Genomic DNA, 21,470 nt, shown 5'->3' on the forward strand with positions numbered 1-21,470 from the left:
TCAGAGAGTTCTCTAAAAAGACAAAATAATGTGACCTACACACATAGAATGGAGAAGGAAATGGCCACCCAATCCAAGATTCTTATCTGGAAAATCCCACGGACAGAGGAGCCTGGCAGACTATAGTCCGTAGTGTCACAAAGAGTCAACATGCACAACATGCACACAAATAGAAAAATAAAAATCATCTCATCTCTACCATAGTAAATGTAGAAGACACCAGCATGACATGCGCTGAGTTTTCAACTGAAAAGTTTAGGACCCAGGATGTTTTTACTCATGCAATACAAATAATAGAAAGAACTCAAATACTCAAGTATCCAGAGTGCAACCCACATAGTCTTCACCAGGAAAAAAAAAAAAGTTATTCAAAACATACTCTATCCAAAGAAAGCAGCCAGTGTCATCCTTTTAAAATGTAGCTCAGATCATGTCATTGTTCTGTTCAAAACTCCCCGTCCCTGTCCATTCACCTTAGGATGTGATGACATTGGTCGAAAAGAAACTCTGGCAAGAAATTTTGGCCCTAGTTACTTTTCTTATCACATGACTGACTATCCTCAGCATTGGTCACTCAGCTCTAGTTGCAGTAACTTTCTTGCTGGCCGTCAAATAAGCAGGCAAATCCCTACCTCTGGGCCTTCACAGAGCCCGTCCTCTGCCGGGAATGCAAGACTCATTCTCTCATTTTCTTGCAAAAATGTCCCTTCTCCCTGTGGCCTCCTCTAACTAAATATTTACTTGATTACCCTTTTCCTTATTCCATTTTCCCTGTTCTTGCCAACTATAGCATGTTTTAGAATGTGGTTCTCTGTGTCCCCCATACCTATTAACTGTTTTCCACCTTTTTTCTCTTTTTACTGAGGTCTGAGCCTTTTGCTCAACTTTTTATAAAATTAACCCTATGTTGTTTAAATTTTTCTGCATTTAAAAAAATTTTAAAGACTTCTTCTTGGTCTATGATTACTCCTATTCCTTAGTAACGTCTTTTTGCTTTATGGATGATATAATCTCTCAAATATCTCTAAGAATATGTATTAGAAATGTTTAATTCTCTACTATTTCTTGTACTACTTCTATACCTTGGATCTGTTGCTTGTTTGTCCATCTTTGTCTTCCTTTCCCAAGGTTTTTAAGTGTTCTCTAAAGGTCTAATAACCTTTCATTAACAATTCATATTTATGAATAAAATTTGACTCAACTCAGTATAAATAACTTGCTATCCTTTTCAGTAGTATATATCAGACTATCTAGGTAGGAAGTACTAATTATTGTAAGCTGATAGTTCCCGTTGAAACAAAACTTTCCTTTATGCTACATACCTGAGTGTAGGACGGCTAGTTCAAAAACTCCACAAATGCCAAGTAAGGTGTATGCTACTTTGGAAGTAGACAACTTTGTCAATATACTTCTGACAGGCACTGTCTCTTCCTATGTGTGTGCATGTTCAGTCATGCCTGACTCTTTGCAACTCCCAGGACTGTAGCCCACCAGGCTCCTCTAGTCATGGGATTCTCCAGGCAAGAATAATAAGTTGGTTGCCATTTCTTAACTCTGGGGATCTTCCCAACCCGGGGAATCAAACCCACATCTCTTGCATCTCCTGCATTGGCAAGCTGATTCTTTACCACTAGTGGCACCTGGGAAGCCTTGTCCCTTCCTATAATATTGTAGAAAATCCTTTCAGGTTCTTTGTCCTCATTATACAAGCACCACCTGGGAAGCCCAGACTGTGATCAACCCTTCGCCAAATTTATTACTCTATATAGAAGGTAAATCTGGGATTTCCATCTGTGAACAAATGTTCTATAATGCTGTTCCCAAAATGCATAGGAGGATGAGGAGCCAAATTAGACCATGTACATTTGACTCTTTCCAGTCCTGCTTTTTCACTGTCCCCCAGTTCCAAACTGAATTTCTGTGCAGCTCACCTGGGAAGAGCTCCACAATATCTTCCCCCTGCAGCTGTTCTAATCTGTGAGTTTTTTCACCCATCCACTTTATCTATTGTATAATCCCTCCCACTTTCAGAATTCTAAAAGCTTGTTAAATCACTGGTTTCCTGGAGGAATCCTTTCTGGTTCACAGTATTAAAAAGAACTCATTATGTTGACATTTTTACCACCATTTAGTGAGATCTATGTATGGAAGAGACGTTCATGTGTGTGCCCAGTTTACCCCCATAGACTGAAAAGCAGGGTGAAAGGGTTAGCTATACAGTGGCAAGACACAAATTTCAGATGAATAAATTAGAATAGTAGGAGTAGGAATGTGAAGCAAGATTTTGCTAAGAGAAACCTCCATGCCATTCCCTATTATCCAGTTTTTAACCCCCAATAAAAGGAACTTTACTATGTCTTTATATCCTTACTTCTCATGAAATGTAATAAAATGACCAGCTAGAGTGGACACCTAATGTTTTAGTCTGTATCTAGGAATTCAGAGAGGGTACCTGTGGGAGTCAGCCAGAAGTCTGGACTCTGGTCTTAAGTCTTACAGCCAAGATGGTAATAAACTTCACTAAAGAAAAGAATGGCTCAGGCTACAAACAATTTTTTTGAATATGACATTAATTTTATAGAAAACCATCTATAAAATGTCATGGGTGAAATAACTTTTAAACTTATTTTAATATATGCTCACTCTTACATCTTTGTTGATTTTTTTAAATTCGGCCCTTTGATTTATTCTTTATCCTTTTCATCTCTACCTCCTCTGTAAAATTCTGTAAGAAAATAATTCAAGATGATAGACAAAGCAACATCTTAACTTCATTACAGTTTTCCATCCCTTAACAATTATCATGACTAGAGAATGACAGATGCATTTGGCCCAGGAGCCTAATACTAAAACTGAGTTTTTGAGAACAAAAAGTAATGATATCAAAGCCAGCAGGACAAAGAAGGGAGGCACAAATCCCCTACATTCTCTAATTTAAAACAAAGGAAGGAAAATCCTTGTTTTTATTTTAAATTGATGACTCAAATTTGGGCAAGAGACAGTGGGATATAATAGGATTGTCCAGTTTAATGCAAATGTCAATTTACCATTGTTCTCATATTTGCCTTAATGGCTGCTGAGATGTACATATGTCTGTGATGGCTGTCACTTATCATCTGAAGTTTCTTTAGATGGTGGAAAATCTCCCTTGGGAAGTTTTATATAATTAGCATAGCCAACCATCATCTGTTTTGTATGATTTTGGAGACAGAATTTTTAGGTCCCTTCCAGCTCTGAGCCTGTGTCTGGGTCTAAACAAAATGAAGCATTTGCAAACAATTTTCCCAAATGCGCCCAGCAGCACTTCTTGGTGCTGCCTTGTCTCAACTCTTAGGGTGAATTTGGAAACAACCACTCACCATCCTTTTCCTCAATACTACTCACCCTGAAACACACTTCTGACTGTTCAAGTATGCTCCCGGCCCACCGTGTCACATCCACTTGCTCTCTGCCCCACTACTGCGTTCACTATACACAAGTACACACACCTGCTACTCTCTGTAGCCCATCAGCTGATCCCTCTTTTCCCCTCCAGGGCAAGCTGCCCAGCTGCAGAGAGCATCATTAAATCATAGTTTGCATGTTCTTCTTCCCGCTGCAATGTGAAGTAAATCACGGATCCAAAAGGTGTTTTTTCAGGACAATTCCTTTCTGTTTTTGAAGAGCCAAGTTTTTACATAAATAAGATAATTAAAACTTTTGGCCTTCATAGGTAAACAGGTGTCACACCTGCATGCAATGATCCATCACTCGGCAATATTATTTATCAAGGTCAAAATTACCCAATTTTGATTTGTTATAGTATTAATCCATACCATATATATATATAATAAAACTTCTAAATAAAATTAGTGTATTTAACAAAAATACTTTCGAGTCGAAGTAGGTTTATGAGTTCTATCTTTCCACTGCCTTCCATTATAAAATAAAATCAGGAAAAAATGGAAATAATAATAACATAATGTTTCTTGAGTTCTTACCGTGTGCCATGCACTATTCTCAGCATTCCCAATAGAAAAAATTTCCTTACCCCTCACAACATCCTTATAGAGTGCATGTTATTCCTATGCAGATTTTATGCATAATAAAGTGAGACACAGAGACTTTCACATAACCCACACAAAATCACTGCTATCATAATGCAAAGTCAAGATTCAGTCCTAAAGCCTAGTTCCATAATTCATGGGCTTAACCAACATACTATAATGCCTCAATATAATGAAATAGTTCTACATACTAAGAAGGCCTTGAACAATTATTTATGAAAAATAAAACTGATGGAGCACCAATGATGACATCAAACCTTTTAATAGTAATGTAGCTACATGCTGGGAGATTTTAACAAAATGTGTTAAAAGAAAGTTGCTTACAGCCAAGAAAAGAAACTCAAAGCCTTTTCTCTAGAAGAGTTAATACAGATGTTATTTTTAATCATGTAAACAAACTAAGTCAGCAGATACTCAAGATTTTAAAAGAAGGAAAAAGAATGATGGCCTGATTTCTCACAATTTTTGTGAGTTGATTCTGCTGTTAGTGTTTTGGTTGCCAGGAAACTGCTAATTGCATGCTTTCTGCAGTCCTATTGGTAGGCAACACTTTATCACGCATCTGGAGAATGATCTCGGTGGACATCTGGAACTTGTCCTTCTGTAGCATTTTATTTCTCATCTTAACCTTCTTTGTCACAAAGTGATCGATCTATTCAACCCTAGGAAAATGCCAGCGCTAAGTATAGTATGAGAAGCATAATCTAACTGCCATCTCTTGGCTGTCTTGCCCACTCAGCAGCTCTTAGATATTAAGAGAAAATCCAAATATCTATGACTCCATCTGAACAGAATCATCTGTTAACTTTTTACAACTGTATTTATCCGTATATTTACTAGTAAAATTAGTTACAAATTTAATTCGGATAACAACTGTGGTTGATACCCCAAATCTAGTTTACCTAACACCAACAGGTAGCATGAACGCCGTCTCGTGACCAAGGTTTGACTCATCTTTAAAGGCACTCCTAGTAGTGTCAGCCCCTTTGCCTGTGGTTGTATTAAAGGATAAGTCCATTAATCAACTTGATCTGAGGAGCACAAAAGAAGGTTTTCAAAGGACATCTCAGTTCAGTTCAGTCGCTCAGTCGTGTCCGACTCTTTGCGACTCCATGAATCACAGCACGCCAGGCCTCCCTGTCCATCACGAACTCCCAGGGTTTACTCAAACACATGTCCATCAAGTCGGTGATGCCATCCAGCCATCTCATCCTCTGTCGTCCCCTTCTCCTCCTGCCCCCAATCCCTCCCAGCATCAGGGTCTTTTCCAATGAGTCAGCTCTTTGCATCAGGTGGCCAAAGAATTGGAGTTTCAGCTTCAGCATCAGTCCTTCCAATGAACACCCAGGACTGATCTCCTTTAGGATGGACTGGTTGGATCTCCTTGCAGTCCAAGGGACTCTCAAGAGTCTTCTCCAACACCTCAGTTCAAAAGTATCAATTCTTCAGCACTCAGCTTTCTTCACAGTCCAACTCTCACATCCATACATGACCACTGGAAAAACCAGAGCCATAACTAGAGATACCTTTGTTGACAAAGTAATGTCTCTGCTTTTCAATATGCTATCTAGGTTGGTCATAACTTTCCTTCCAAGGAGTAAGCATCTTTTAATTTCATAGCTGCAATCACCATCTGCAGTGATTTTGGAGCCCCCGAAAATAAAGTCTGACACTGTTTCCCCATCTATTTCCTATGAAGTGATGGGACCAGATGCCATGATCTTAGTTTTCTGAATGTTGAGTTTTAAGCCAACTTTTTCACTCTCCTCTTTCACTTTCATCAAGAGGCTCTTTAGTTCTTCTTCATTTTCTGCCATAAGGGTGGTGTCATCTACATATCTGAGGTTATTGATATTTCTCTCCCAAGCAATCTTGATTTCAGCTTGTGCTTCATCCAGCCCAGCATTTCTCATGATGTACTCTGCATATAAGTTAAATGAGCAGGGTGACAATATACAGCCTTGACGTACTCCTTTTCCTATTTGGAACCAGTCTGTTGTTTCATGTCCAGTTCTAAATGTTGCTTCCTCACCTGCATACAGGTTTCTCACAAGACAGGTCAGATGGTCTGGTATTCCCATCTCTTTCAGAATTTTCCACAGTTTATTGTGATCCACACAGTCAAAGGCTTTGGCATAGTCAATAAAGCAGAAATAGACATTTTTCTGGAACTCTTGCTTTTTCAATGATCCAGCGAATGTTGGCAATTTGATCTCTGGTTCCTCTGCTTTTTCTAAAACCAGCTTGAACATCTGGAAGTTCATGGTTCACATATTGCTGAAGCCTGGCTTGGAGAATTTTGAGCACTACTTTACTAGTGTATGAGATTAGTGCAATTGTGCGGTAGTTTGAGCATTCTTTGGGATTGCCTTTCTTTGGGATTGAAATGAAAACTGACCTTTTCCAGTCCTGTGGCCACTGCTGAGTTTTCTAAATTTGCTGGCATATTGCATGCAGCACTTTCACAGCATCATCCTTTAGGATTTGAAATAGCTCAACTGGAATTCCATCACCTCCACTAGCTTTGTTCATAGTGATGCTTTCTAAGGCCCATTTGACTTCACATTCCAGGGTGTCTGGCTCTAAGTGAGTGCTCACACCATCGTGATTATCTGGATCATGAAGATCTTTTTTGTACAGTTCTTCTGTGTATTCTTGCCACCTCTTCTTAATATCTTGTGCTTCTGTTAGGTCAATACCATTTCTATCCTTTATTGAACCCATCTTTGCATGAAATGTTCCCTTGGTATTTCTAATTTTCTTGAAAAGATCTCTAGTCTTTCTCACTATGTTGTTTTCCTCTATTTCTTTGCAATGATTGCTGAGAAAGGCTTTCTTATCTCTCCTTGCTATTCTTTGGAACTTTGCATTCAAATGGGAATATTTTTCCTTTTCTCCTTTGCTTTTCACTTCTCTTCTTTTCACAGCTATCTGTAAGGCCTCCTCAGACAACCGTTTTGCCTTTTTGCATTTCTTTTCCATGTGGATGGTCTTGATCCCTGTCTCCTGTACAATGTCATGAAGGACTTCTAGGAAGTCTCAAAAACAAGTGACAGCGAAAAAAAAGTACATTTCCTTTTCCTTTCTTACCACTGGACATGAATAAACATGTAGCCTTATTGCTACTGAAACAATTATTCAATGAATTCTCTGGGCTACTTGGGCCAGATAATTTTTATTGTGGAGAATTGTAGAATGTTTAGCAGCATCCCTGTCCTCTACAACTAGATGATAGTAGAAGCCTTCCAGCTGTGACAAAACTTTTAGATATTTTCAAATGTCCCCTTGGGGGTAAAATCTCTCCCAGATGAGAAATGCTGACTTAGAAGCTGGAGAAATGGATGGGAATGGGGGCTGGGGGAAGAGACCAAAATAAACTAGATTCACAGTTACATCATTGAGTCTCAAGGTCAGCTAATTCTGAAACCCTCTTCACGTCTGGACTGTTAGGCAAAATAACAAATTCTTTCATCTCTTAACCAGTGTAAGTTGATCTATCACCTGTAGTGTGCAGCTTAATGGATACTGTGTGAGACCTGGAGTGAATGGGATAGTGGTAGGAAGAGATAGAGTGATCCAATCTTTTCATTTTAAACATTTTTTTTAAATCCAATGCAATTTTAAAATTTCATTTGTTTATTTTTGATTTCACCAGGTCTTCGTTGCTGCTTGGGCTTTCTCTAGTTGCCAAGAGCAAGGGCTACTCTGTGGTTGTGCATGGGGGCCTCTCATTGCTGTGGCTTCTCTTCTTGCTGAGCTCTCTCGGGAAATGCCCAGGCTTCAGGAGTTGCAACTCCTGGGCTCTAGCACACAGGCTCAATAGCTGTGGTGCATAGACTTAGTTGCTCTCTGGCATGTGGGATCATTCCGGATCAGGAATCGAACCCTTGTCTCCTGTATTGGCAGGTGGCTTCTTTACCACCAAACCACCTGGGAAGCCCTAGAATGATACAATCTTAAAGCAAAAATCTGTGAAAGAAAGTGAGAAATATGGGGTATGAAGCACATGATAGTTATTAATTCAGAGAAGGAAGTACCACCATAGGATGTTGTAAAGAGAAAAGGAAAGGGCCAAGACACAAGACAGAATTACTCTGTTAGAAAATATTTTATATGATGCTAGCTCTCATTTTTTATTCTCCCACATACTTGTTTCAGCAGTAAGCCTAATATGCTTGCATAGTGCCTTGGCTCTCCTACTGCCATAAATGATTACTTCACATATCCAATCTCCTCAAAGCAATATCTCCCTACCTTCACTGTTAATCAGTGACATTGCTCCCTACTTCCACTGAGAGAAATTTAAAAAGCAGATATTATACATCTTTTGTGTAAGTAAAAATTACAGTAAGGTTATGTGTAAACAGAAATTTACCTACACATACAATTAACATATGTGTCAGTATATATGTATGCATTTATTTTTCCACAAAGCTGGTGGTTAAACTTATAGCATCAAATCAGTGAACTGTGGGCAAATCCCTTAACTGTGAACATTTTATAGACACAATTTCACATCTCGAAATTAGTGTGACCAAGAATTACCTCATAGTTTCAGTGTAAGAATTAAGGATATAACCTAAAAATTACTAATATTTTTTTATTATGTTTAAGAAGGTTTCTCCTATTATTTCTTTATTTACCAAGACTAGATGCTGCTGATGTTTAGCAAATGCTTTTATTGGAGGGTAGCATTTTCTGATATAATTGGTTTTTCTCCTTTATTTATTTAATTTCTCTGAGTCTTTGTTGCTGTGTGTGGACTTTCATTAGCTGTGGTGAGCAGGGGCTACTCTCCATTGCAGAGCGCAGGCCCTAGGTGTACGGGCTTCAGCACTTGGGGCTCATGGCCTAAGTTGCCCCACAGCATGTGGGATCTTCCTGGACCAGGGGCTGAACCCCTGTTTCTTGCATTGGCAGGCAAATTCTTAGTCACTGAACCACCAGGGAAGTCTGATTTTTCTCCTTAAATGTTTTAATGATGTAAGTTATTATGGTAAATTTCCCAATGTTGAATGACCTTTTCATTCCTGAGATAAGCCTGTTTAGGCAGTAGATAAAATGTCCTGATTTATTCACTTTGTTTTACACTTGGGTTTTCTTTAAGGACTAGAACATGTATGCTGCTAAGTCACTTCAGTCGTGGCCGACACTGTGCGACCCCATAGACGGCAGCCCACCAGGCTCCCCCGTCCCTGGGATTCTCCAGGCAAGAATACTGGAGTGGGTTGCCATTTCCTTCTCCAATGCATGAAAGTGAAAAGTGAAAGTGAAGTCGCTCAGTCGTGCCCGACTCTTAGCGACCCCATGGACTGCAGCCCACCAGGCTTCTCCATCCATGGGATTTTCCAGGCAAGAGTACTGGAGTGGGGTGCCATTGCCTTCTCCAAGAACATGTATAGCAAGTGCCTATTTGGCCAATGTGCGTAATGGAGTGGTCATGAGACGTCAACTCTCAGGGAACTGCAATCAAATTCTGACCTCATGGCTTACTAATAATGACTAGGCAAATTAAATTCACTGAGTCTTAGTTTTGCCATCTTTCCTGAGAACTACTGTAAGTTGCTGCACTGAAACTCTTAAAGGATAAAGTGTGAAAAGATATATATAAACCCTCACCAGGACCTCTGCTCTCAGTAAATGTCAATTTACCTGTTCTGTGAGCTAACAAGGTAACAGCATAGCACATATATCTACTTTCATGTGGATCAGGGTGGCCTTTCTCCTGAATTACAGTGGAAAAGTCCAACTGTGTCTCCATAAATAGCAAGGGCAATATAAATACCACACTAAGTAAAATATTTTTTACTATTACTGCTTTAATAAGAACAGTCACTAGTGAGTGAATCTCCTGGCTGGGGTACCTTTCCAGCAATCTGTCTTTTGCCTAACAGGACTGTTTGATCCAAACATGTGTTCATGTTGAAACTTTCCCAGGACTCCTTATTTATAACTACACCATAACCAGTGTAGTTCTTCTTACATATAATCTCTAAAACATACTTGCCATTGAATAGTTACTGTCATTTCCTTCTCTGAATTTCTTTCTAGGACACATGGAAAGGAGGAAAGCCGCTGTTTGCACAGCCAAACATCTTCTGTGTCCAGAAATTTCCTTTGGCAGTCGATGCAGTAGGTTTCTAAGTATGATGAGAATACACACTGCATTTGTGAATTGTGAAAGCAGCTACCAGTGCTGTGCCTGGCATAAACCAGGTTTTAAATAAATATTAAATGAATGAATAATCAAAAGGATAAGAATCCAATTTTTTAAGTCCTTTTTTTGGGGGGAAAATATCTTAGTACCTTAGAGAACTGGGAAAATGTTTCAGTAGAAAATATAACTTATCCATCCACCCACTCATTCATTCAATAAATATTGACTGAGAGCTTGCTATTTTCCAGGCAACCACTGTGAATACTGTGCTCAGTACTCATGCTGGTCCGCTTCGAATGACTGCAGTCTGCTGAGGAGATGAATACCGAATATAATTCCAAAATTACTGACTGATGGAAATGTCCTATTATGCAAATATATAATAGAGAATAAAAATAGAAATATTTCATGTTTTATCTAAAAAATTATAGGATTCAGTGCATTAAAACTCCTTTAATCTACATTTATAATGTACTGTTATTATTCAAGAATAGCAATTGAATATATCACGATCAAGTTCTGAATACTGAATGATTCAAGCTGTAGTTCAAGGTCTAATGTTAAATAAGCTTATTATAAACTCATATTAGCTGCTGGAGGCTGGACCAGTCTTTGTCCTGGGCTAAACATTTCTGTCCGGCCTGTTAGCAAAATAACAGTGAAAAATACTTCTACCTAAAAATAAAGCCAAGCCAGGCTTCAGCAATACATGAACCATGAACTTCCAGATGTTCAAGCTGGTTTTAGAAAAGGCAGAGGAACCAGAGATCAAATTGACAACATCCACTGGATCATCAAAAAAAGCAAGAGTGTTCCAGAAAAACATCTATTTCTGCTTTATTAGCTATGCCAAAGCCTTTGACTGTGTGGATCACAATAAACTGTGGAAAATTCTGAAAGAAATGAGAATACCAGACCATCTGACCTGCCTCTCAAGAAACCTGTATGCAGGTCAGGAAGCAAAAGTTAGAGCTGGACATGAAACAACAGACTGGTTCCAAATAGGAAAAGGAGTACGTCAAGGCTGTATATAGTCACCCTGCTTATTTAACTTATATGCAGAGTACATCATGAGAAATGCTGGGCTGGAAGAACCACAAGCTGGAATCAAGATTGCCAGGAGAAATATCAATAACCTTAGATATGCAAACCACTCTTATAGCAGAAAGTGAAGAAGAACTAAAGGTCCTCTTGATGAAAGTGAAAGAGGAGAGTGAAAAAATTGGCTTAAAGCTCAACATTCAAAGAACTAAGATCATGGCATCTGGTCCCATCACTTCATGGCAAACAGATGGGGAAACAGTGGAAACAGTGGCTGATTTTATTTTTCTAGGCTCCAAAATCACTGCAGATGGTGATTGCAGCCATGAAATTAAAAGACACTTACTCCTTGGAAAGGATTCCCTGGTGGCTCAGATGGTAAAGCATCTACCCACAATGCAGGAGACCCGGGTTCGATCCCTAGGTTAGGAAGATCCCCTGGAGAAGGAAATGCAACCCATTCCAGTACTCTTACCTAGAAAATTCCATGGATGGAGGAACCTGGAGGGCTACAGTCCACAGGCTCACAAAGAGTTGGACACGACTGAGTAACTTCACTTACTCCTTGGAAGGAAAGTTATGACCAACATAGACAGCATATTAAAAAGCAGAGACATCACTTTGTCAACAAAGGTCCATCTAGTCAAGGCTATGGTTTTTCCAGTAGTCATGCATGGATGTGAGAGTTGGATGGTGAAGAAAGCTGAGCACCAAAGAATTGATGCTTTTGAACTGTGAAGTTGGAGAAGACTCTTGAGAGTCCCTTGGACTGCAAGGACATCCAACCAGTCCATCCTAAAGGAGATCAGTCCTGGGTGTTCATTGGAAGGACTGATGCTGAAGCTGAAACTCCAATACTTTGGCCACCTGATGCAAAGAGCTGACTCATTTGAAAAGACCCTGATGCTGGGAAGGATTGGGGGCAGGAGGAGAAGGGGACGACAGAGGATGAGATGGTTGGATGGCATCACTGACTTGATGGACATGGGTTTGGGTAAAATCCGGGAGTTGGTGATAGACAGGGAGGCCTGGCATGCTGCGATTCATGGGGTCGCAAAGAGTCAGGACTGAGTGACTGAACTGAACTGAAAAACAAATAGCTAAATCTTTGAGTACACATCTAGTATAAACCATAAAATCCTGACTAGACAGAAGTAACACAAATGGGAGAAAAAAATATGTTCAATAATCAAACTAAAAGTTTACTGTGAAAAAAGCTGATGAAAAATAACAGATGAACTTCACAAAAGATGAAGAAAGGTCCTTTAAGATAATTAAGAATGCTTTCAGACAATACTGAATCTACAAGCTGAACATGGTAACTTTTGCTTCTGGGGAGATAAAACAACAAGCAAGCAATTAGCATACAGCATTCTTATCCTCGACAATAACTGCCAAATCATCTGTTGGCTCATTCCCATAATTTTCTGGCAACAGTCACAGGACTCTCAAGACGTCAGCTCCTACCCACACAAATTCCACTATGAATGCTTGAGGAGCTCTTGATAAGACCCCTACAAGCTTTGAGAGCCTTTCTCACCCTCCTTCCCCTTGATATAGTAGATAGAGCCCCTCCCATCAACTTTCTACCCCTATAAAATGATCCTTTCAAGGAGCTTTAGGGAAAACAATATTCTAAAAGGCAGAATAAACTTTCCCCTGGGGAAAGGGATTGCCAAGGCCTGGCTGTCTCCTTGGGAAGGGAAATGGAAAAGTACAGTGAACACCAAATTGAACTCCTGAGTTGTCTGTGCTATACAGCCACTGACTTAGAGGGATGGTATGGAAGGGGTAACAAGGAGGCTCGAGAGGAAGAGGATATATGTACACATATGGCATGGCAAACCACTCCAATGTACTTGCTTGGAGAATGCCATGGACAGAGGAGCCTGGAGGGCCCCAGTGCATAGAGTAGCAAAGTGTCAGACAAGACTAAAGCAAATTAGCAACTCATGGCTGATTCCCATTGTTGTATAGCAGAGACTAATATAAAATTGTAGAGCAATCATATTCCGATTAAAAATGCACTGTGGACACAAAATAGATACATAGAAATATTCTAATATAGTTGACACTCTTTCTCACTTGGATCCCTCTTACTAGAACATAAAATCCTTAAGTATACTCCACCAACCTAAAAAACAAAAGCAAAACTATCCTCACCCCCAAGGACATCTACATTGTTAAACTGATCGGTCAGACTTTCTTCTCCAGACTTCTGAGTTATTGGCCAGATTTTATATTGAAATAACCTTCAATTTAAAAAAAAAATCATTGTCACTGTAACCTCTCAACTGTGTCTTTTAGTCAGCTCCTCCTTCAAGCATTCTCTTTCCTTTGCCTATAACAGCACCCTTTTGGTTATACTCCCAACTCAGATCAACTCTCAGCCTCCTCAACCCATTATTAGAGTTCGTCATGCCTAGACTGTAAGACTTCTTATTCTACACTCTCATCTATATCTACAGATTTCATTTATTGATCTAGTCAACTGGTGATTAGATACACAGGTCTCCCAAACCTATGTTAGTACCTTCTTTTGCTAACCAAAAGAAAGAGGATTTTTACTTTTACTTTAAAAAAAGGTGAAAAGTGAAAACAGTGTTCAGCATTGGTATTACAGCGAGCCAGTTACCAAGGCAGCCTACACTCTGAGCAATGAGTGGCAGTGCCAACCTCCTTCCCCAGGATCTACACTCAGCACCTCAGCATTAAGACACCACAACTTTGAACTGCTCTTGGGAGCATCTGTGCTTTATCTCAATTTGTTGTGTGCATCCATTAGCAAGACATGTCCTAAGGTAATTGTGTCTTTGCTTTATGCCATTTCAGCTTATAAAAGCTTTCATAGGAATGTTCTACTTTCAGACAGCAGGAGAAAAGTGTATAGTATAGAACTATAATGAAAAACCATATAGCTCCTCATATCCTAGATGCACCTCAAACTCAACATAGCCAAAACCAAATCCCTGATTTCTCCCTACCAAAACAAAACTATACAAATGAATGAATAACAAAGTAAATTCCCCTCTACAGAAACAACTACCTGTTTCTCTTCTGTTGTTTTCTATCTCAATTCAATTGATAATCCATATTCTAGTCATATAAATTTGAAACTTAATGTAGTTTTTTCCCTTACTTCCATATTCAATGAATTATTTAGATTCAGTCTTTAAATATATCTTAAATGGATTCATACTTATTTAACCTGCCTTTCACCACTTTGGTACAGGCCTCCATTTGCCCAAGACTTGATTTCTGAATTGCCTAACGATTGGTATCTTCACATTCATTCTTATTCCAATACAGTTCTTTCATCAAACTACCATCAAAGCATGTTTTCAAAGTTAAAATTTCATCACTGTTCTCTTCTTTGCTTAGAAACTCCTCAATAGCTTTTCAGCCTGTGGAGAACAGACTTACAGCCTTCATGTTGCACACAATACCTTACGTGGTTTCACAATCACCTACATCTGCAGGTTCATCTTACACCATCCACCCTTGACTTTTGTTCCAGCCTCACTAGCATTTTCTCACTTTCTAAAAATGTCATGCTCTGTCCCACTGCAGGACCTTTGCTAGAACTCCTCTCTCTGCATAGGGTATTGTCTCAAGTTTGAAGAATAGGTATTCAGGTCAAATTTTACTTTTTGGGGTAAGAATTCTCAATCACCACAGAGCAGGTCAAGACCCTCATATTATATGCTCTGGTAGCTGAATATGCGATTTCTACATACCACTTATCATTGTTATATATTAAATAAAAATTGGTGCCATAATCCGAAGAACATCTGTCTTCCCTCAATACTTCATGGTAACAGCAGGCAGCATGGCCATTTTTGTCACTACTGAATACCTAGAGTCAGTCACTGGGCCCGTCATATAATTCATGTTTAGTGAATTTTCATGGGATAAAAAACAAAATGAACTGATTCTGTAAAGAAGGAAATTGATTAATTTGATACAGTGAAATAATTAAATGCCTTTTTTTTTTCAGTTTTATACCTTTGGTCTACATGAATACATCTTGATCAAGTAAAATTTGGCTCCAAAAATGCCAATTTTCTCACCCATGTACATATTAATGTTTTTGAATGACTAGTTGGAAGCCAAGAAAAATGATGTAGAACTTCTAGCTCTTTTTATTTATCATTAATTGAAATGTATTGCTGATATATATATTTATAAATATATATTTTTACCATAAACACAAAAATGAAATATTTAAGGGAGCTGAACTCTCCCTATCTCTAACAGTGAAGCTGAGATTTAGGGTGATCTTATTTAAATTCAGGAAAAGATATTTTTAACATCTTCTTGATACTAGTAAGCTCCACAGTGATAGAACATTATACTTAATGTGACTGGAGAGAAGTAGTAGGAATTCTCTGGGCAATGCTTTACTACGCTCTTGAGAAAGCATCTGATTTTAATTTTGAATGGTAAAACTTGAGTATAGTTGGCTAAGTTACCAGTCAGACAAAAAAAGAAAAGGCATCATTTTAAGTGGTTTATACAATCTGCAATGATTACTGCCAACTTTGAGCTCAAAAAATTAGAGGCCACTGACCGAGAATATGTATTCACAAACTATATAGTTAATATCCAACCATAATCAAGTTTTTGGAAATTGATATATAAATCCAATGCATATATAATATTAAAGAGCAAATATGAATTTAACTATCACAAGAGATACAAAATTTTATTTTATATTTTTATTTTATTAGTATTCATTGAATTTAAGATTATCTGTTGGTCATAAAATGTTCAGTTCAATGTGTCCTATAATTCAATAAAGACGTATTACTAGTTTTAATTACTAATTTTACTGCTAATATCATTGAAGCAGACTTTGTATAAGTCTCAAACCAGATTCTGAGCACTTTCAAATGAGAAAAATGGCAAATACACATTGAACTTACAAACTGAAGATATCTCCTCATTCATTCAACAAATAAATCTGCCAGATGCTATACTAACAGTTAAGATTATTTCTAACTTCAGAGCACTTAATCTAGTACCGTTTCCAAAGATTTTCATCTTAATTTTGGTAAATCCCCATCATATGCAGATTTATTCTTTAAACCCAAGCTTGTATGTGAAGTTGATATGTAATAGTTCATACTGTGCATGCACGCTTGGTTGTGTGTGATGCTGCGTCCCCATGGACTGCAACCCCACAGGCTCCTCAGTCCATGGAATTTTCCTGGCAAGAATACTGGAGTGGGTTGCCATGGCCTCTTCCAGGGCATCTTCCCAACCCCAGGATCGAACTGGTATTTCCTGCCTCTCCTGCATTGCAGACAGATTCTTTACTGCTGAGCCACCAGGGAAGCCCCAATAGCTCCTATTAGATACACCAAAAAGAGAAAATACATTTTTGATTTATTGCTAGTTGATTGTGTTATTTTTTCAAGTATTTTTTAAGCTTTGCCTCTTACATACATATAGTATAATAAAATAAAAAAATAGATTCTGTGCTTCAAAGTGAAATTGTTTCTTTGATTCCTTTCAGTAGCATAGACGTCATATTTTAAATTACTCTAAGTCATTTATGAAAACAAGGTTTTTCATCTGTTCCTCATTACTGTTTATACACCTTCTAGATCCACCCCAAAGGCTGGCAGGAATCTGCCTGGTTATGTTGTTGGAGAGAAGTATTCAAGCTGCTGGAGGGAAGCATGAATGAATGGGGTGTGTTCAGGGATCAGCAGAAGTGTTTTTCTTGAACTGCATTGACTGTTCTTTAATGCCAGTTGACTCATTGACTCATACAAATTCACACACGCTTTCAGCATGATGAGGGAAGAAGGTGTCTATTCTTCATCCATGTTATTTGAGTGAATTTGGAAAACCAGCAGTCCTATCCAAGAACTGTTTTAATTGTTCATCACAAAATGATATCCTGCATTCAGATGAACTATGTATGTCCTCATAGAATGCTCTATGCACAACTATTACTATAGATGAATAATGTCAGTGGGCAAAATCAGCCATGCATGCCTTGTCTTGACACTTTTTCATGTGTCGTATAATCTTCAGTAACATGATTCCCTCCTAATCTGACCCTACCAGGACAGGAAGCTCGTTAAGGACAGGGAATATGTGTTATTTGTAATTATATTATCAGTATTTAGCAAATACTTAGACTCTCAGTAGACAAAAGTGTTTGTAAAAGTAGGAGCAAAATACAAACAAAAAAAGTAAAGGCAAAATGGGCCAGTTCTCCGTGTAACATTCTAATCAATTAATAAAGGAACTCACAACAGACAGAAGAAAGACATCAGAATTGTATCACCTGAAGGCCTAGATCCTTGCTACCAACTGTCTACTTTGTTGATCTTGCAGTGGTTCACTTTTAGCTAGAATCACTTAGGGAACCTTTAGAAGATCCCTCCCAAATTGCAACTTAGATTAAATAAATAAAAATCTCTGAAAGTGAGAAGCAAGCATCTGTATTTCTTGAAGCTCCCAGGTTGATTTCAATGTGCAATTAAGTCTGAAAAACACTTATGTAGAGAAACCTGAAGAATACAATTATTTTATAGATATATACATTTTAAAACAGCTAAACTAATTTCTAGATTGATAATAATGGAAATAATTTAAACAGAATTTCTTGGGGTAGAATGATTTTAATATTTCAGTTCCTCAATCCTAAAATACAGGTTATTTTCAGATCCACAAATGAAAGTATATGTACATGAAATTTTGCATGATGTGACAGAAAATACATTAAACCTGAGGGAGGTTTCCTGGATTTTCAAGACTTTCATCCATAAATTAAACTGTGGTTCTCAGTTTCCTCACCTGTAAAAGGATCAGTTTACAATAAATGATCTCCATGATTCTCCCCAGCCCAAGATTCTAGAGCTGGTTTGAGGAGCATTCTGAATGATCATTTGAATGTTTCTTAAAGTAAAGCTTTTCATTTAAGGGAGTATCCTTTATAACTATGATGAAATAGGTCTTTTGTAGCAACAAATATTCTTTGTTTTATACTTGAGAGCTCTATTAAATAAAAAAAAATAATAAATCTAGAGTCCTTTGATTTTGATGAAGGGTTTTCCTTGGCTCAGATTTTTCAAGCTTGAGTCCAGATACCAAAATCCCTGCCCATAGTCCACATGAATAATTCCAACACTGCTGGCTATCATCTTCTGCAAATCAGAGTCAATGCAATAAGGTTGATTCTGAGCAAGAAAGCAGTTTGCCAACTAAAGAGATCTCTGAGGATGAATTCTAGCTGTCACCAATGTGTGGCAAAACAACACGAAGTATATTAAGATAAATACCTCAGAGTTAAGCATAAAATTAAGCCTATTGTTAAAAGTTTTATTCTGAAGCTTAATATCATATTTAATCTTTCATCTTTCCTTCATACTTTCATAATTGTTCATGCGGTTAAGTGCCAGTCTCTGTGTCCAAAGTTAGTCAGTGGCAGAGCCAAAGACTTGTATTCTGTGTTCTTGACTCAAGTCCTGGATATTTCTTGTTATGCTAGCCATCATAATCAGACACATTTTTAGTCATGCTGTTCTTTTTATTTTTATTTTAAATAGACTCGGTTTTTAATTTGGTTTACGGTGGCTACTTCTTTGATTTTTTTCAAGGCAGAAGAAGGGACTAAACAGATTCTCACTCTTGTACTTGGAGTCCAGTTGGGGAAATGGTATAAGAGACAACAAGGATGTCAGTCATCGTAAGGGTAGCAGGAGAAACAAAGTTCTGAGATCAGAGATAGAAACTGTAGTCTCAATTCTGCCATCAAATGACTGTATCATCTTGGGAAAATCACAGTCTTTTTGGATCACAATTTCCTTAACAGTGAAATAAGAATGTGTAGACTGAGAATTTCTTGTACTTTCTTCTTCAATCCATAAGTAAAAAGTGTTAGTCGATCAGCCATGTCTGACTCTCTGTGACCACATGGACTGTAGCCCACCATGCTCCTCAGTCCATGGGATTTTTCCAGGCAAGAGTACTGGAGTGGGGTGCCATTTCCTTCTCCAGGGGATACTCCCAACCCGTAATCAAACTCCCGGCTTTTGCCACGTCTCCTGCATTCAGGCTGATTCTTTAAGACTGAGCCACCTAGACTCTAAAAGAGATGGTTGAGGTAAGCTTGATCTAATCACAAAGGAATTTTCCAGGAATTCTGTGCCAGTCCAATGGTTAGAACCCTATGCTTTCTCTGCTGAGGGAGAGGGTCCAGTCCATCATTGGGAAACTAAGATCCCACAAGCTGTGTGGTGTAGCCAAGTTAAAAAAAATAATAAATAACAACTTTCTGAGGCTAGTTACAGAAGAAGAAGTCAGAAATTCAAAACCCAAGAATGATCTGCACACCATTGCTGGTCTGAAGATGGAAGAGGCCGCTTGACAAAGAATGTGGGTGACCTCTAGGACTGAGAGCATTTCTCTGTTGATGGCAAAGGAATGAAGACCTCAACCCTTGAATTGCAAGGGCCGAGAATGAGCTTGGAAGTAATATTTCCACTGAGCCTCCAGCTAAGAACTCAACCAGCCAACATCTTGATGTCAGCATTGTGACAATCTGAGCAAAGAACCCAGACACACCAGACCAGACTGTATCTGAAAAACCTGAACTAATAAATGCACATTGTTTTAAGCCATTAAGTTAGTGGCAATTTATTACATGAAACAGCAAACTAATACATTCCAGCTTGGCCTCAAGTTTCTTTAGGTAAAGTTAACAATTATAGATGCATGCTATGTATAAAGCTATCATTCAAAAATAAATAAAACATTTTTCATGGGAGAGCTTTGCTATGGCGTTTATTCATACTTTCCTTAAGTAAACATACTTTCCTTAGCAAACATAAGTCTCCTACATGATAAACCATTTTATTTCTAAGCCATTCCAAAAAAATCTAATACATTCTGTGCTAAATAATGCATCATTATGAAATTTGTTCTTGGTCTTCATTTCCTTCAGATAGCAAAAATTAGTATAATTTATTCACACTATCTGCTGTCCATACCGAGGCATATTATCCCTTATACAATGATCTATACATACTGTTGTCAAAAAATAAACTCCTTGAAGTTGTTAGAGATGCAAGGGGAAGGACTCTACTGGGATTCAGAATGGTGTTAAGGACACAGGGAATCTTAGCGACAACTTGTTTCTCTCATGAGCTGCAGGTTTTTCTCTGAATGCATTTCTCACAACCAATTTTCTCTGATTTCTCATCATTCTAGTTTCATCTATGTATGTGCTCAGCCCACATGCATAGCATTTTTTCAAGTTTAGCCCCTTTTCTTAATTGGTAAATCATTTCTATAGTCTGATTTAGAGTTTTAAGAAGGACCTGATTGGATTAGTACACTTACACTATGTCAATAGTCCATGGCTAAGGCTAGTAGCCAGCTTAAGGATGGCTGCTTCTGGATCCCTGAGGCAACAGAGGGTTGGGATCACAAATTGTAACATGGTTGCTTAAATAGACAGCAGAGGTATCAATGTGTAAGAATAGATTTTGCCCCAAAATCACCGGCTCTAGTAGAAACCTCACTTTTCTTCCTCTGACTTCCAGGTGGTGATAGTGATTAAGAACCCACCTGCCAATGCAGGAGACATAAGAGATGCAGCTTTGATCCCTGGAATAGGAAGATGCCCTGGAAGAGGAAATGACAACCCACTCCAGTATTCTTGCCTGGGAAATCCCACAGACACAGAAGCCTGGCGGGCTACAGTCCATAGGGTCGCAAAGAACTGGACATGACTGAAGCAACTTACCATGTGTGTATAAAATAAAATGGATGAAAATTTACCTTATCTCCTCTTACTGGGATAAAAGGAAACCATACTTATCTGATAGGTGGAAGGTATAGGTACAAAAGAACAATCTTTTGAGAAATTACTTTGCAACTAGTTTTCCCATAGAATATGTTACTCAAAAAAAAAAAAAAAAAAACTTGAATGTTACTGTAGCTATACTATGATTATATCTATGGAAGAAGATGAGAAAGAATACTAAGACAAAGTCAATTTTGAAACCAGCAGATAATCAGAACTGAGCAGGGAGTAAAGTTACTAAGTTGTGCCCACAATCCTTCAAAAGATATTTGCCAACAGACTGGAATTTTGATTTTTACACAGCTGATATTAAAGTCACCTATTTAGCCTGACAGATGCTCTAATCAGACCATTCTAAATTTCAAGAATATAGTAAATGCCCTATAAACTCAAAGGAAGA

At 38.3% G+C, this 21,470-nt stretch overlaps 1 pseudogene; it reads left to right on the forward strand.

Moving 5' to 3' along the window:
• LOC122453677 overlaps positions 1-21,470 on the forward strand; it is a 70,509-nt pseudogene that overhangs the window by 17,085 nt on the left and 31,954 nt on the right.

Source organism: Cervus canadensis, chromosome 15 (genome assembly GCF_019320065.1).
Source record: "Cervus canadensis isolate Bull #8, Minnesota chromosome 15, ASM1932006v1, whole genome shotgun sequence".
Lineage (NCBI taxonomy): Eukaryota > Metazoa > Chordata > Mammalia > Artiodactyla > Cervidae > Cervus > Cervus canadensis.